Source organism: Equus asinus, chromosome 3 (assembly GCF_041296235.1).
Source record: "Equus asinus isolate D_3611 breed Donkey chromosome 3, EquAss-T2T_v2, whole genome shotgun sequence".
Lineage (NCBI taxonomy): Eukaryota > Metazoa > Chordata > Mammalia > Perissodactyla > Equidae > Equus > Equus asinus.
In genome coordinates, this window is record NC_091792.1 from 138,563,488 (window position 1) to 138,578,845 (window position 15,358).

The following is a 15,358-nucleotide window of genomic DNA, read 5'->3' on the forward strand; positions in this document are numbered from 1 at the left end:
AATTCAATAGGAAATGGAGATAAAATTCATATAGCTTTGACAATAAATTTTAGCTAAATAATTACTAAAGCTTCTCGATCTTCTTAATTTAATTGTTCAGCTCGACTAACATGTGTTGATTCCCTCTGAAAGAATGGGACCAGGTTCCCATGATATAGTTGATAACAACAAAAAATTTATGGTTATCTCTAAACTCCATGCCCTTACAAATCATTGATTGTGCATATAATTGGGGAGGGTGATATATAGAGAAGAGGAAATATTAAGAAAAACAATAAGAAATTATTAAGAATAATTTGCTAGTTATTTAGCAAATAACTAAAATAAATGATAGGTTAAAAAAATCCAAAGAAAATCGTCAATTAAATAGATAGAGTTTTGCACTGGGAACTAGATAGAATAAATTTTGATTCCATCTTCACTACTTCGACTCATCTTTCTCAGCTTTTTTATTGTCTGCATATGATTATCAATGTAATTTATTTCAGCTTTTAAACTTTCTGAATGTGAAATGCATTAGATACTCAAAGGAAGAGAGATTATACCAAGTAGCAGGAAATTAGAAAAGGTATCATAAAAGATATAGTATTTAAAAATGACTTTGAAGTAAGGTTATTTCAGATATACCTTTAAAACAACTTCAAAACAAATTTTGAAGGGATAAAATTAATTTGCAAGTAACTTAAATGAATTTCAGAAATAAAATACAAACTCTTCAAAGAAATACGACAGAATTCAACACTCAGTATATACTATTATTGGAACGCACTCTGTGATGATTGAATGAAGTTTGTCGTAAACTCTAAAACAACCACCAAAATACTAAAACATAGAGGTTTATCCAAAACTGAAAATACAGAAAAAGAAATTATAAAAAGTTAATCTAGGGGCCAGGCCTGTGGGCGAGTGGTTAAGTTCGTGCTCTCTGCTTCAGTGGCCCAGGGTTTTGCTTGGGCACAGACAGGGCAGCATTCATCAGGCCATGCTGAGTGAGGCGGCATCCCACATAACACAGCCAGAGGCACTCACAGCTAGAATATACAACTATGTACTGGGGGGCTTTGGGGAGAAGAAGGAAAAAAGAAAAAAAGAAGATTGGCAACAGATGTTAGCTCAGATGCCAATCTTTAAAAAATAAGTCAATCCATAGAAGGTAGGAAAAGATGAAATAAAGGAACAGAGAACAAATAAGACTAATAGAAAAGGAATAGTTGTAGTTATGTAGTATATTTTAAATCCAATTGTATTGTCAGTCCCATTAAATGTAAATTGCCTAAACAGTCAAATTAACATTAGACATTGTAAAATTGGACCAAAAAGTAATACTCAAATATAGGCTGTCTGCAAAGACACACTTTAATTATAAAGATACTGAAAGGCTAAAATTTAAAGAATGTAGAAACATATAACATGAAAGCAGTTATCAAAAGTGAGCTGGGATTGTTTATATTAATATCAAGTAGACCCCAAAACGTGGAATATAGCAACTAATGGTGAGGAATATCTCCTAATGATAAAGGGCTCAATTCGCCAAGAACACATAAAAATCCTAAATAAAACAGATAATATAACAGCTTTGAAAAATGTGAACAAAATACTGATAGAACTGAAAGAAAAAATATACAAATCTACAATTATTATTGTATATTTTAGTACTCCTCCATCAGTAATTGATAGAACCAGTAGTCAGTAAGATACAGAAGAGTTAAATAACACCATTAACCAAGTAGATCTAATTTATATCTAAAAGACTGTGGAATACACAATTTGTAAAATATGACATGGAACATTTACCAAGATAGATCATAATCTGGGCCATAAATCAAGCCTAACATTTAAAAATAATGAAATTACACAAAGTATGTTTTCAAACCACAATGGAATTAAACTAGAATTTAATAATAGAAACAATCTGGAAGATGTTCAAATATTTGGAAATTAAGCAACACTTCTAAATAAACTAAGGATCAAAGAAGAAATCATAAGTAAAACTAGAAATTATTTTGAACTGAGTAAAAATAAAAACTCAACATGTAAAATTTTGTGGGGTGCAGTTAAAATAGTGCTTAAAATCTTACATGTAATCCAAGAATTACCTACTGGGCAATTGAACACAAATAAATAAGCATGCTACAAATTACCGAGATGCAGAGGCCTCGCAGGAAACTGGATTGGGAATGTGCACACCCACGTGGGGTTTGGACTTCTTAGGCTTATTCCAATTATTGAGTATATTCCTCCCCGCTTTCCCCTACATCATGCCATCCTCCTCATCATTAGCCATCTGGACACTTCCAATGCCGAACACTATTGAGTTCTGTCTTGTGGGAGCCCCTTTACTTTATAAGTACCTCAGATTCGAGGAAATGTCTGCTGGGGAAGGTTAAAAATCTTGAGCAAAACCAACCTATTTGATAAAGGGTGCTATATACTGAACGATGTGTGGAGATTTTCACAACATTAATTAGAAAGAATTCTTCTTGCACAGAGAAGCAGATTTGCAGGGGGGGCGGGTGAGGTAAAGAAGCAGATTATTGGTAATAGCCCTGTGCTCAGTCTTGGGTTCTGGATCTCCTTTTCTGTCTCTTTTAATCCTCACAGCAATCCTACAAAGTAGAGGGTATTCACCAGTAAGTAATAGAAAATTTTTATTTTGCGGGGATTCTCCAGGAGGTTAAGAGATGATCAGTAGAATACGAATGGTGGATAGATCAAGGTAAGCTGAAAAACATTCAGAATGGACCGAACAGAACCCCTCATCTTTTCCCAATGAATTTCAGAGAAAGCATGCTCTTAACAAGAAAGGGAAAACATGTTTATACTTAAATTATATAGGCACTTGAATGCAGTCTAAGTGTTCCTTGATGTCTGGGCCTACCTAGATCTTGTGTTTAGATTGTTGTTCTACAAAGGAAGGAGACAGGGAGACGGGTATATTGGTATTGTAACACAAATCCTTAAAAGAGAAAATAAAAACACCTCGTGTTGTACAGAAACAGAAAGATACTAAATATAATATGAGGTTCATGTTTCAAAGCTGGCACCGGGAAAAACTACGACATCACGAAGTTAGTTTCACACCCTTCCCACACCCCGTCTCTGTGAACCATTTACTGAATAATGCTTTTTTTATGGGCCCTTTTCCTCAGTTGTCCTATTTAAAGTACGCTTTCAAAATACTCTTTGCAGTAAGTAATTGACATTAACAATTCACATTGTGTTCACGTTTTTATTAAAATCTGCATCTCTCAATTTAAGATTTACGTTAAATTGGGGAATGAGAGACTTTGGCTCCAGTAAAGAAATACACAGTTACAACAAGCAAGCTGGCATCTGCCTTTTGTTGTCAACTATGTCACTCTCATGATGTCTAGCCGTAATTCACATATTTTCAGTTTCAATTCTCAACTTAACCCAGTGTTCTGGGTTCTCCTCATTCTTCTATCTTCTTTGAAATTCTTTCAGACATGTAAAACCTAAGATGTTAAAATGCAGCAAAATATTTGTTTATCTATTTATTCAACTCTCTCTTAAATAAGTTAACTCAGTGAATTAAAATAAAATTCAAGGATGCCTTGGCCCTAAAATAAACATATAGCCATATTTTTGCTCTTTATCTTACTCCCTTTGGACTCAGTCAGTAAAGTATATAAAGTAAGAAAAACTCAGTTTAAATAAAACAGCAAACTACATATATTTGCAAAAGGAACATTGTTGAATTTGAAAAAAGTTGTGACTTATGGTTACTTTATACCCCCAAATTGGAGAGTTTCATAATCTAGCATGATTTCTGTAACTAAATCAGTCTAGCCATGTCAAGAAATTTCCCAGGTACGTTTAAATTGAGGATCTAGCAAAATGTGGACGGACCTCAATAAAAATGTGAAACAGTTAAAGTAAAACTTTACAACCTTTTTTAAAATGTCTCTTTTCACCTTTGCATTTTTTAGCCATTGATCTTGCATTATTTCAAGGTTCCTGAAAGCAGAGTGTATGTGGGGGAGGAGCAGGAGGGGGAGGAATTATGGTAAAATTCTGAGAGCCATTGGGCACAGATTGTGGGCACATAGTAATGCTTCCCCACCCTGTGCTGGATTATTACCTGTTCTTTCTGCCTTTATTTGTAAAATAATTGACTTCAGATAATGTCTAAGGACATTTACCTAAGACTGGAGCAATAAATTCTCTGATGTATTTTAACTTCGAAATATTTTCATAGGATTAATCACAATTGTTAATCCTACTTCATGTTTTACCTTTAAACTATTATTTACAATTAAAATATCCTATGATGAACTTACAAAAACTGCAACACTTTAAAAATGGCATATTTGCAATTTATCGTGAATAATGAGAGTATAGCAACAAAGCATGTGAAAATTTTGTGTCAGATAAGAAGTAAAATTGGTACATGATTCAGGGAAAGACAATTATGATCCAGACATACCAGAGAAATAAATCTGCTAATTTCAGCTAAATGGGCATTAAGCTAATGACCTTGACAGAAGAAAATTATTTATAGTCATTCTAGTACCCGTGAACCTAACGCTTAACGCATGGATAAAACGATAGCAGCTACTCTATTAGAACAACTCCGTTTAAACCGGAGCAATCTTTATGCGATTCTGGACATGGCTGGAACATGTTGTAAAATACTGGTTGGCACACAGCCACTTAAAGTCATAATTACTCTTGAGGGAGCAGAGCACACAGTGTATCAGAATCAATGATGTTATCTAAGAGAAAAGTTTGAGGAAACTGGGCTTATTCATTTTAATAAAGGAGCATTAACCTTCCATGATCTTACTGAAGTTACAGAATTCGGAAAGCAGTAGATAAAATTGATCCTAATAAATTCTCCTGTCCACTCTAAAAGTCAATAAGAAGAGGAAATGATCTCAAAATTGAGAAACTGGGGGCTAGCAATGAAATTGAGGCATAGGCATTTCATTCATAGCATGGGATGAATAGCAACTGACGTGGGCAGAGCAGTGTATGTGTCTGTGTGTGCGCACGTGTGTGTGTGTCAATGTGAGTGAAATGCAGGAGAATGAGGGAGCAACAGAGGTTTGGAAGAGTAGAATGCAATAATTTATAATGGACTGATACACTTAAAACCTTACCAATCAGGAGATACCATTTCAAATATCTACATTAAAGCCTGGATATAATCGAATTAATAAAGAAAAGACTTCAATTGCTACAGTAACCTCCTGGGCTCTCCCTAGAGCGAGTCTCTTCCTCAGCAGTTCTCTTGGCAAACCGACCCTGGATGCTTCGTAAAGCATCAGTCCCCTCCCTTTCAATGGTACCCTATTGCCTACATAATTAAATTGAAACTCTTTATCTTGTCATTCAAATATTCTAGATCTGACCCTAAAGTATCGTTCCAGAGTCACTTCTTCAGCTTCCCTACAGAAGAGTGTAGCAAAGTTTGTATTTTGGAAACACTGTTTTCCAGAAAAGCTCAAGGAAAGAAAGAATGAAAAACAAATTTGGGAATGGCCGCAAAGTAAATCTTTAGGATGAATGTATAGTATCGATACATCTCGAATTTATTTGACAAGATTCTTTTTTTGCAGGAGGCCAGAGTGGGAACACATCCACGGACTAGTATTCCATGGAACACATTTTAGTAATGATAACTTTTGACACAAGCTTAGATCAATATTTATTAACCTATTTTGGAGTCACAGAGGCAAAAATAAGTTGCAGGAAAGAAAGCTCTGGACCTTACCCAACTCCCTAAATTCCCATACTTTCATTTGGACACAGTGTAGGGAAATTCACAGACCTCCTCTGACAGTAACCATTTTTTTTTTTTCCTTGAGGAAGATTAGCTCTGAGCTAAGATCTGTGCCAATCTTCCTCCACTTTATATGTGGGTTGCTGCCACATCATGACTGACAAGTGCTATGGGTCCACACCTGGGATCTGAACCCATGAACCTGGGCTGCCAAAGGAGGGTGCCCCAAATTTAACCACTATTCCATGGGGCCAACCCCAGCAATCCATTTTAAAATTTTTACTTTTTATTTTATGAAGACTTATCCATAGAAAATGCATATTGTTGACGATATTCTAATAATTATGATTTAAAATTAAATGTCAACTTTAAGAAAATTAAGAATAGTATATTACAATTTATTTTTTCATAATGAATACTGAATAATTTTGTTATTGATACGAATTTAAATGGCTTATGAAATGTAAATGTTAAGCAGATTTTATACTCTGATTAAAAAAATAAAAAGCTACTTCTAAGTGATTTAGCAACTTTTACCCAAAGATTGCCAGAATATTTTAATTGGAAGGAATATTATCCAATATAAGTGCTTGTTGTAGAAAATGTTTTATTCTTCCCAGGTATTCTGCTAGCCTTCAAGTTGAGTGTATCTTTTTTTTTTTTTTAAGATTGGCACCTGAGCTAACAACTGTTGCCAATCTTTGTTTTTTCCTGAATTTTTTTCTCTCCAAATCCCCTCAGTATATAGCTGTAAATTTTTTCAGTTGTGGGTCCTTCTAGTTGTGGCATGTGGGACGCTGTATCAATGTGGCCTGACAAGCGGTGCCATGTCTGTGCACAGGATCCGAACCAGCGAAACCCTGGGCCCCTGAAGTGGAGCATGTGAGCTTGACCACTCGGCCATGGGGCCGGCCCCTAAGTTGAGTGTATCTTAATTGCACTCTTGACTGGTTTAAGAATTTTGTAAACATGTGGATTCTCTAGAACCATGTTTCTTTCATCAAAATAAATGTTGATTTTTTAAAACTAGAAGCCGTTAACTTTATTTTGAGGAAGAAGGATTTGACAACTTGAGCTTTTATTGATTTAAAGAGCATTTCTTTTGAAATCCATCCCCCTGATAGTTTTTAGATATTGTTATTGCTCCAGAAATAATCAATATCTGTAAGTCTGTTTGGTAAATCTGTTTATGACTTTCTTTAATATTCCACTGACAGTCGATAAAAATCAAATTTATACTTAGGTCTTCAAAGTCCTTAGGGCAAAAACAATATGCTTTTTGTCAATACAACTGAGAAATATCTTGGGATATTAGATGTATTTTAATTTTTATATACTTGTTTGCTTCTACATAAGACAGAGTGAGTACTTTTCATAGTTTGTAAGTACTTTCCATCATTTATAGAATGTTTTAAGGTTCATGAACATTATACAAAATAAAAAATATAAAAAGAGAAGCAAATGTATCTATTGTCCATATCTGCCAATATGATATATGTACGGAAATAAAATGTATGTGCATATATATGAAAAGATATATGTATACACATATGTTTATATGCGTATATATATGTAGAGAGAGAGAGGTACGCACTCAAATATCTATACAGACAAAAATCTACATTAGTATTAATATTACACACATGTTTAAATATATCTGGGTATATATGAAGATACATATATAAAATGGGGATTTTTTCTGAAGTTCTATGATGATCTTATTGCATTTTAAAAAACATAATCTCACTGAATTTACAAAACATAAATCACAACGGCATCCTCTATCTACAGAACAAAAACAATAAGTCTGCACATCTGTTTCCCATGGATCCCCACAATTTCCATGGGTACTTTCTAATTCAGTGACTAAAAAGTGACGTGAAGTTTATACAGAACATTGTAAAGGACCTGTGGGAATTAGGTGTCCTTTTTCCTCTGTGAGCCAGCATCATTTGCAAATCTAAAAGCAGCAAAAGTTTTCTCTGAATTGGGCACTTCGTTTCAAGGCAGCCCCGTCTTTACTCTGGGCTGTTGACATTTTGATAGAGAAAGAAGGCTACCAACGGGGCTATCATAATGGACCATGATCAAGGCAAAGACCGCTCGGGATATGTTAAAATATGATTGGGTGTCTGGCTTGGTGGCGCAGCGGTTAAGTTCGCATGTTCTGCTTCGGAGGTCCGGGACATGCCGGTTCGGATCCCGGGTATGGACATGGCACCGCTTGTCATGCCATGCTGTGGTAGGCATCCTACGTATAAAATAGAGGAAGATGGGCACCAATGTTGGCTCAGGGCCAGTCTTTCTCTGCAAAAGAGGAGGATTGGCAGCAGATGTATTATAATGTATTATGTGTTAGCAATGTATTATGATGCGGAAGCATCAGCTCAGGGCTAATCTTCCTCAATAAATAAATAAAATATGATTGGAAGCAGTCAGGGCAGGTAACTGGATTAAAGGCCACTGAATATAGCACAGGATAATGCAGTGACATTTACTGGTGTAGAAATAGGTCAAAAGGTTAGAGTCAACAGACTTGCACTCTACCCTTTGGAGTCCACTGTCACATAAAGCAAACTTTAAAAATTCTTCTGTAGTGAGCCCAAGAAACAGATCCACCCTCGAAATGATTTTAGTCTGCATCGTATAGAAGAGACCCTCCTTGTTTGGGTAGGATTTGGGCGAAATTTCCTTATGCCATTGATCTTTTAGACCCCTTCTCTTTTGGTAGTTAGGAGGGTCAGTTTCCTAAACATCTCTGAATTATATGTCTCCACCTGGACTCACCTCTTGACCAAACCAAACTTCACTGACTTTCTCCTTTGTCCATATAATAAAACAGCAATTTATTAAATACTTTATATTCAAATACCATATTGCATTAGCTTGAAGCAATTAAAATTTAAGTGCAGAAAAGAGTTGTGACTTACTATTATGATAAGCAGTATATTATAAGCAGAATTAAACAATGTATTATGATGTGGAAGCACCAGTTTTATTATCATCATAGCTCTTTTCACTGACAATGTTTTCTTATTAATTTATTTACTTTTTTGGTCTGTTTCTCCATGAAACTCTAAGGTTCATGATGATGGAACCCTTTTGTTGTCACTGTTTTATTTTGTTACACAATGCATCTTTATTGCTAGATCAGTGCTTGGGCACAAGAAACTGAATGTTTGGTAAATAAGTAAATAGATTATTGAGAACTGCTTTACATGACCCCATCTGGGAGTCTGGAAAGTTTTTCATCTAAATTGAGATATGTGAAAAGGATATGAGAAAAATGTTAAAGAACTTGCAGATGAAATCAACTTTTGGGGGCCAGCCCCCATGGTTGAGTAGTTAAGTTCCTGCACTCTGCTTTGGTGGCCCAGGTTTCAGTTCACATTCTGGGCACGGACATGGCACCACTCATCAGACCTTATTGAGGTTGCATCCCACATAGCACAACCAGAAGGACCTACCACTAAAATATACAACTATATACTGGGCGTGCTTTGGGGAGAAGGAGAAAAAAAAAGAAGATTGGCAACAGATGTTAGCTCAGGCGCCAATCTTTAAAAAAAAGTCAATTTTTACTTAGGGTCTGTTTTGTAGATAATTTTATACAAATAATTTCATTTTATCTTCACAATTAGAATAACATATTAAATTATGGTTATTGTCACAGATGAGGAAATCAAGACTCTAATTCTGTCCACTTTGAAAATAGAATACATATCTAAAAGCGTGTGTTCTAATTCTAGAAACTTTTTCCACTTCATCATTGTGGTGTATTGTAAAGCTCAAAATATTTATCAATTCCTGGTATAAAATAAGCATCCAAAAATCAGAAAGGACGCTAGATTTGGTAGTGGAGTTAAAGACATCTTCTGTGTAAGCAATTATTCCTTCAATTGGTAAATCATGGGGTGCTCCATCGAGGGTCAAAGTTGTGGCAGCCGGGGCTCAGAGAAGTAGCTATTTATAAATTTTTGTAGAAGCATTCTAATATTTTACTAAAGGGAATAGTGATAGCAGTACACAGTGATCACACATCACTCTGTGTAATTGACTATCTACAAAGTCAGAAATCACTGTGGTTATTTCTGTTTATCATTTCTCTTGAATAAGATCGCAAAATCTTGAGTAAAGGGGTTTTATTCCTGTCATGTGTTTTTATTTTATTGATATAATAATAGTAATATTCATGACATTTCTAAAGCACTTATTTTGCTCTTGGCACTTAAAAAAGTGCTTTATATGCATTAAATAATGTCTTGGTAGCATTTTCTTTTGAGCATTCCTACAAGTTTAGTTTATATCATTCCCAGCAAAGAAAAGTTCTGAAAATACTATATCTGAGCTCATTGCAAATTGATCTCATTTCACGGTATGAAACTGAAACGTTACATTCAAATCTCCATCAGATGGTTTGTGTGAACACTCTTTTCAAATCAGCAAAGTAATCTTTTCATTTAGGAAAATAATGATATCATCTCAAGAGGAAAATCTTTATATCACCAAGAGCATGCAAACTTCTCTCTTTTTGCTTACTTTATGAGGATCTCCTACATATTTGAGTAGCGAAAAACAAAGTCAAGAAATACTCTGTCTCATTGATCTATTAACGAAGCATCTTCAGTAGTTGAAATCAAAGATAAATGTTTTCAAATCAGATTGGTGTTACAGGAAATGGGAAACATGAGAAGAAAATACATAGTTTTATGATAAAACTTTAGTTTTCAAATTCTTTCTAATATCTGAATTAACAGGTGGAGAGTTGCCTTTTTGTTTTTCCACACTAAATCCCCCTACACCTAAAAAAGCAGCTTTAATGCACAAAGTTTAAGTTTAACACTTTGGTTTAATATACTTACAATATCCATGATAATTTTCATTTATCAACAGCATTATATAAATTAGTGTTTTCTTTATCATTTTCATAAATATGAATTCATGATTCATAGTAATATGCCAGTTGTGATTTATACACTAGAAAATAATTTGCCATTCTTCTGACTCCTTTTCCAATTAGAAACTGCATTAATTTTGAACACAAATTCAACTGCAAAACAGCAAAAACCAAATTAAATACTTTCAACTGCCTCTTTATTTTGAGCATTATTCACTTGCCTTTATTATCAGCTTTCACAAAATGTTATTTTCTTGTATATATGTCTTCTTGAACTAATCTATACCTCACTGAACCGAAGGGTCTGACTTACATTAACTTTTATATTCCCAGTGGTGAACACAGTGGTAAAAACATAGTAAGCACTAAAGAATATTTTGAACTGAATCATTTTAATTAAGTTTACAATATACTACTACTGATTATCGACAACTCGTCAGGGAAAGAATTTAATTACTGAAAACACCCCTATAAAATGACACTGAGCTTTAACTCAGTTTAATGACAGATAATTCAACAATGGGTATGTTTTATAACTTTGCACTATTTACATTTGCATTTAGTTTAGAATTATAGAATATTTAGTTACACTTAGTTAAAGAACGATACTGACTCTGTGAAGTAATAAAGTAATAAAATAAATGGAATCCAAGAATATTCTACTATGAACCAGGTTTGCATAAAAATGTGTTCCATTTATTATTCATCTGAATGCAGAGAAATTTTGGAAGTTTTATGGATAAAGAAAAATCATATTAGAGTGAGTATTGATAAATGCAGGTGCATTTATCAGGTATCTTGGCAGGCACCAAACAACAAGGATAGTTTGCCCTCTAGTTCAAATCAATATGTGTTTGTTGTAAAGTACAACACAAAGTAGTTAAGTGTTGCTTTCAAACTCTAGAAACATATTAGGTTACAATAATACATCTAGGTCTGCAATATAAGAACAGGGGTTATTCCCTAGGAATAACATGTATCTACTAGATAATAAAAGATTGAACACAAAAAGTTATAAAGGAAATGTTGGTGGAATTATTTGATAGGAACTTATGACTTTAATTTGATATGTGGGTATAGAAAGTACATTCAAGAAATGTCCTAACTAACAGAAGACACTCGTGGAACATTCGCGTATATCAGTAAGATGTGCGCTGCTCCAAATTAATGTCAAACACTTATACGGCTCAGTTCTCTTCTTCACAAAAGAAGGTGTAAGCAACATGATTTGGGGTATGGAGGGGAGGTTATAATATTTGTCATCCTTTTTGGACAGGTTTCCATGGGCCTGCACAATCCAATTTTGATTCTAACAGTGCTTGTTATTGGCACATGATATGTGATCAATTCATTTTCTTGAATGAACGTAAGCTTAGGTTCTACCTGCCCAGAACAGCAGACTTGCTTTTTAACATGTGGGACAAAGAAGAAAAAAATTTCCTTTAAATTTTGCAATTGAATGACCTATTTTTAATGCATTGCTATGAAGGAATATTTCGCTATTTTGTTGTGGATCAGAGTTAATTATTTCAAAGTCTAGGTAAGAAATACAAGTCTTTGGGGAACTTTGATTTTTTTTCTTTACAATGAGAAACTATGATTGACAAATGGAATTTAAAGCTATAATGCCCTGAAATAGCATGTCTGTAGGAAAATTGACTGTGTCATACATATCTCTTGTGAAAGTAAATATATTCAGTTTGGGATGGAAATATGTCTACATTTATGAAAATATTTTTTAAACACTTCCACTAAATAATACCACTCTCAAGAATTTATCCTAAGAAAATAATCGTTGTAGTTATTGTGTTTAGTTCTGTAGCTTATTATTGATTAAAAAATTAGAAAACCACCTAGATCTGCGACAATAGGGGATATTTAATACTGTATTGGGCAACCACACAATAGTTTGCAATGTAGCTAGCTAAAATGATGAGTTGAAATATCAATATTCATGACAATCATTGGCAAGATGGCCCACAATTATAATTTTTCAGGTTAAATGATTTCCGTATAAAACATCCAAGTGAGTTTAAAGAAATATAGCTGGGATATATAAAATATATGGGTAGTTCAGAATGGTTGCTGCATTCAGGATGAATTGACAAAACTCACATGTATACACACACACATATGTAGAGAGAGAGTTATACAAAAGCTATATAAGTTTTTTCATTGAAGACTTTAAAAAATATTAATTTTCAAAAAATGAATAAAGAGAGAGCTTCATTAAGTTCTTAAATAGATTCAATTTGATAAAAATGTCAATTCTTTCCAAATCAGTTTAATAACTTAAAAACTGGAGAACCTGAATCTGTAATTTAGTTTGAAGAATGCTATTTGAGGAATACTCAAAGCATCTTGTTGGAAAACAGAATGAGGAGACACGAAGGAATTTAACAGTGTGAGTCATTTTATTTTTTAAGAAAGAAAGACCAACAGGAAGAAAGGAAGGAAGGGAGAGAGGGAGGGAGGGTGGAAGAAAGGGTGGGAGAGAAGGAGGGAGGAACATGTAAATTTTTGGTCTTTGATGTTCTATAAATATAATTTAGTGCCACATCATTCATTGCTATTCTCTTTTTGTTATACAATTTCCATGTGTTTCCTCTGTGTTTTCCATGCAAAGTAATAAATCTTCTAAAAGTTTTATGGCTGAACATTTAGTAATGTCATACTTAGAAGAAAAATCTACGGAGGTAAATTATGCATTTTGACAAGATTTGTCAGCTTCTGGACATTTGATGGGGGTTCATGTATTATAACAAGATTCCTGACTATACAAATTGTTTAAATTACCCGATCTTTAGATTTTACATTTTAAAAATCTGCCTTCTTATCTCATAGGATTCCTGTGAATAGTAATTTTTTCAAAAGTATTTGTAAATAAAAAGCAATATATGACATAGTATTTTTATTGTCATTTTTATGTCTATATGACATAAGGAGAAAGAGAAATAACTGTCTGTTCTGGTTTGCTGTTCAAAAATAAGTGAGAAATATGCAATGATCACTTCCCTGTAGATTTTTTTGGTAGCTTTATTGGAGTAAAATTTCTCAATGTATAATAAACTTCACACATTTCAAAAGTACAATTTGGTGAGTTTTGACATATGTATATACCCTCGTACCCAACCTCGAAATTGAGTTTCCCTCTTAAACAAGTTATAGTGGCTTCCATTTATTTCTTATATGTGAAGCATTAGACACACATTTCTAAAATATGCAACTGCCCTGCAAAAATAGGAATTAGTTTTACCATTTTACACAATAACAAATGTTGGCTGAGAAAAGTAGATGCCTCGCTCCTAGTAAAAAACAAATAACAACAACAACAAAAAGCTTTCAGTGTGAAAGCTGTGTTTTCCACCCAGTGCTGTTGTGCTGTTTCACCCCAGAGCCCTTGCTCTTCCAATTACATCAAATTCCTCACTCAAGTAATATTCAAAATTAATACAAAGTTGGTCAAGATAAACAGATCATGATGACCAACCTATCATTTAAAAAAATTAATTAACAGGGGCCAGCCCAGTGGCATAGTAGTTAAGTTCGTGTGCTCTGCTTCTGTCGCCCAGGGTTCGCTGGTTCCAATCCCAGGCGTGGACGTACACACAGCTTATCAAGCCATCCTGTGGCAGGCATCCCACATATAAAGTAGAAGAAGATGGCCACAGATGTTAGCTCAAGGCTAATCTTCCTAAAGAAAAGAAAAATTAATTAACTCTGCTTTCTTGTTTATTTGTTTGAAGTTTCATAAGTAAAGAGATATTTTAATTTGATATTATGGAGTTCTTGTTTTCTGTTTCTAGCCACTGTTGTGGTAGTACTGGGTGACTATTATTCGCCATCTACATTTTTAAATATGTTTGATAGAAAATGAATCCAAAGGTACTTAAGTTCTATTTAAAAAGAAAAAAAGACTAACATAAATTGTAAAATCCAGTCACTATTTCTGTATGGTACTTGATGTTTTTTTAAATCTTAATTTTCTCATGGCTTTGAGTAGCCTTGCTCTCATAAAAGTTATTGAATGCAAAGATTTAAGGTGAAATATAATTTTAAGGGTGCAATCATTGACATGTCCCACCTTTATATAATAATAAATGGCATAAGAAAATGATGAGTCACCTTTAAGTGTCTGCAAAGTTTTGGTGTAACTTTTTATCTTGCTGGGCTTCTAAGGATGTGCTGTGACTTCCCTTATTGCTGAGAGCGACCGTGAAATCTGGTTTCCTCACTCTGCTCCTGAGTTCTGCTCTTCTCTACCAGTATTTTGACCTTTGAGTCAAGCACGCTCTGGTAACAAGATAATGAAGCTACAAGGCCAAGGAGCCTTCTTGACTTTTTCTTAGTACGCTGCCTTTGCTACATCATTATGTCTGCTAAGACAGCTGAGTGTTTTATAACATTTTTAAATAACACTCTGTATTGCTGACTCATAGGCACATTGCTCATCATGAGCGTCACATAACAGATATGTGACTCATGGCAGAGAGCTCTAAAGAGCTATGCTGGGAAAACAGCCTGCCAAGCAATAGCATGCAGAATGTAAGCTGCCATTCCTTTATAGAGTGGACTCTTGACTAATACCATATACACCATTCATTTCATATTTTTTTTCAAGTGTTCTCAACAGTCATGGCTTCTGCATGTCCATCAGCCTGCTGGAGGCTAGCAAGTATATTAAGATATCATTGTCTAGTTGGAGAAAGGCAAGA